This window comes from Dipodomys spectabilis, unplaced genomic scaffold (genome assembly GCF_019054845.1).
Source record: "Dipodomys spectabilis isolate Male_0828 unplaced genomic scaffold, ASM1905484v1 ptg000487l, whole genome shotgun sequence".
Taxonomy (NCBI): Eukaryota; Metazoa; Chordata; class Mammalia; order Rodentia; family Heteromyidae; genus Dipodomys; species Dipodomys spectabilis.
The window spans coordinates 656,302-659,873 of record NW_024871164.1 but is presented as its reverse complement, the minus strand read 5'-3'; the positions used below and the strand labels follow the sequence as shown (position 1 = coordinate 659,873).

At 32.9% G+C, this 3,572-nt stretch overlaps 1 pseudogene; it reads left to right on the top strand.

Moving 5' to 3' along the window:
• Positions 1-355: 355 nt before the first annotated feature.
• Positions 356-468, top strand: LOC122098700 (annotated as a pseudogene).
• Positions 469-3,572: the final 3,104 nt, after the last annotated feature.

The window sequence follows — 3,572 nt, the reverse complement described above, 5'->3', positions numbered from 1 at the left end:
TAGAAAAGTATTATGACCTGCCAAACAGCCCCAGTTTTGGCATATATAAGCAAATTCCCAAAATTAAATATATTTAAAACATTAAAACTTTTAACAAACCTTAACACTTGCTGCAGTGTTCATTATGACAGGTCCCTTGTATAGAATAATTGAATTCCTCCTCCTACACATCTCTTGAACAACAAATAACTGGAATTATTTTGTTTTTGACATGTCAATCTTGACTTTATTCTTAAATGTGTACTTATGTAAGAAGTACATGGTTCTAAAATTTCACAATTCTTTTAAACTTAGTTTTTGTTGAATTGTCTGGTTTAAGAAAATCATTTACAATTTATATTTAAAAAAGAGTTCTGTGACCAATTCAGCATCACATACACTAACATTGGAATGGTACAGAGAAGATTAACATGGCCCCTGCACAAGGATAACAGGCAAATTCCTGAAGCATTCCATCACCCAATTTGTTAGGAAATGGAAAGATGAGGAAAAAAAATTATTAAGTGAAGTAAGCCAAGTCCAAAGAAACATTGGTCCCATGGTTTCTTTAAATTTCAATAACTAATATATGTCTGGGATAAGCAGAAAATGTCAAAAGTTATGTGTATATGACCAGATAAGGTTATGTTAACGGAAATGAACCCTAAGTTAGGGACATAAGTGTTTTTTTCTTGCTATTTTTTCTCATGTACTTATAACGTACAGTGTGGGGTTTTTTTTTGTTTCTTTATATGTTTCTCCCCCATGCTACAACACCTGTTTTCACTGTATTTGAAGTTGGTGCACCTACATCTTTTATATACTCTCCTCTAATTTGCTGAGTGGAAGGAATAAAACAAAATGCTTAAATAGGGATACAGGTTGACCCATTGTAACAATGAGATGCACAAGAAACTATGTTGTAAAGTGAACTTTACAATTGAGGCGGGGAAAGTGAGGAGGTTAATGGACTTGTGGAGGTGGGAGGGAAGGGATGGTAGGGGAACAAAAAGGAGGAAGTAACAATACTTGTTAGGAAATATACTCATTACCTTGCTCATGTAAGTGTTACCCCTATGTACAGTATTTTTACAATAAGAACGTATAAAAATGTTCTGAGATGGAAGAGTTTATTTCCTTTATTTTACTCATATAATATCGTTAGCAAAGAAATTCATGAAAAACTCCGTTATGAAGGCATTTTGAATAAATATGTGTGTGAATGCACGCATGTGTTCAAGCACTTGCATGTGTGTTGGCGTGCTCAGAGTTTGAAATGAGGGCTTCAAAGTCTTGCTAGGCCTTTTCTCTCTAGATTGGTGAGCTACTAAATGAGCTACATCTCCATTCTTGGCCCTTTGCTAGTTCATTAAAATTTTTGAAAAAGAATCTCATGAATTTCTTTTGCCCTGATTGGCTTCCAACTGTTAGCCACAGATCTCAGGCTCGTGAGTAGATATCCCGAGTAGTTAGGATTACAGGTGTGACAAACCAGCAAAGGCTTTCAGAATAACGTTAAAAGTAGAAGAAAATTTACTTCAGCAGGGCATTTATTAGCATCTCCAATTTTACAGCATTTTGGAGTGATTATTTATGATTTTAAAATTTTTGGATACTTATAAGACAGTAGGTGATGATATTTAAAATTTTAGTACTTTTTAAAAAGGATACTGGAATTGTGGGACAGAAGAAATTTTCCTCTCTTTGGACCTCAATGTATAAGCTCAGTTCTGTGCATGATAACCCAATGTCTCTAACAAAATCTGTGTTGAATACAAATGTGACATAAAACAATCACCATGGACAATATTTAGTATGTTATTATTTCTTGGACAATATGAATATTGAATTGAGAGTGTCATAGAATGGAGAGATTTTTATCTACCTTTTGTGTATTGCTGAAAGACTTTCTGAAACTTTGACTCGTTTCCTTCCTCACTGTATGTGTCTTTAGGCCATGCACTTATTGCCTTTAATTACAATTTTTCCCAACACTAAAATGGTAATAACATTAGCATTAAAGCAAATGTTATCTTAACAATTAAGGGAATAAAACTTGTGAAATACTTAACATAAACATCTAGGAATGAGCTTTGAGTTTAGCCAGCAGTCTTTTTTAAATACTAAATAGAATGTGATAAGTAGTACAGAAACCATTACATGTAGTGAGCAACCAGAAGTAATATCTATTGATCATGCTCTGCTTCCAAGGAAGCCAGGTGGATAACTTCTCATGCTGTAAATCAAATTGGTTATCTTATGTCTTGATAGTGTAAAAATATCAGGGACAGGATGATGAAGGAATGTTGTAGACTGAGGTGAAATCCATATGAAAATGTGCAAAACTGATAAAACATAAAAATATCTGAGCAGTATATTGTGTTTTACAACATTTTAGTTACATCGCAAAGATAAAGAAGACATAGAAGAATAAATTCTTTTTTTGTTGTCCTATCATAGGTCCTTAGAAGGATGAACTCTTTCCTCATTCTTATACAGGCATCATCGGATGAGAGGAACTGTATTTTTTTTGTTTGCTTCCTTCCATTTATTCTTCAGTTTGAAATCTGAGCTACTTGAGACTGAAAGAAACCAAGGGAAATTAGAAAAACAGGCTTTGGAAAGAGCAATCAATGTAAAATAAATAAACTACAGCCTTGTAACAAGTCTAACTAAATAGAGTTATATAGTGTCAATTGTTAACAGAAAATGATTTAAGCAATACCATGTTTTTGAAAACTGAAAAATGTTGGGAGTTGCTACATTTTTTTTCTTTTCTACTACCTTGAATTAATTATTGATCTGGTTTAGCGAGATTAAAGATGAGATTAACCAGAAACCAGATTAAAAATGGACAAAAGTCTGAATAGACATGTTCTCCATAAAGCCCTGAAAATTTCCTGTGGGTTTACAAAGTTGTGTTTAATACAACTTCTAAGCTGCCTTAATACTTTTTGAGCAGAAGTCATTAGAGAAATATAATTCAAAATTACTATGATACAACTTCATAAATATTATAACTCATCCAAAAAATCAATGGAACCAGTTATGGTGGTAATGTCTTGTAATTCCAAGCATTTAGCAGGTTGGATTTAAGTCTAATGCCAGTATAGGGTACTGCAGATAATAAAAAACTGCCCTTTATTATCTTTGAATAAAAGGTAATAATTTTGGTGAGAGTGTGGAAAAAAGGAAATTTTCTACACTATTGGTCAAAAAACAGGTTAGTATCCTCGTTGTAGAAAGTAGTATGCAAGTTTCTATAGAAATCCAAAGTTAAGTTGAACCATCAATCATGTGATTATTTCTCTCTGGGTAACTTTTAAATATATCTGTAGTTCATTTTTATTCACATTATTCACAAGAGCAGCCAAGATATAAGTTAATGTTCAGTGTTCAACTACAGACTAATAAAGCAACTATGATACATGCACAAATATCTTTTTCTGTTTCATTCTTAAAATAACAAGAGATTGCTCCCATTAGCCACAACTTACAATGACCTGAAAGACGTATTCAAAATGAAGAAAAATGTTGTGTTCTGATCTTTGTAAACACACACACACACACACACACACACACACACACACACA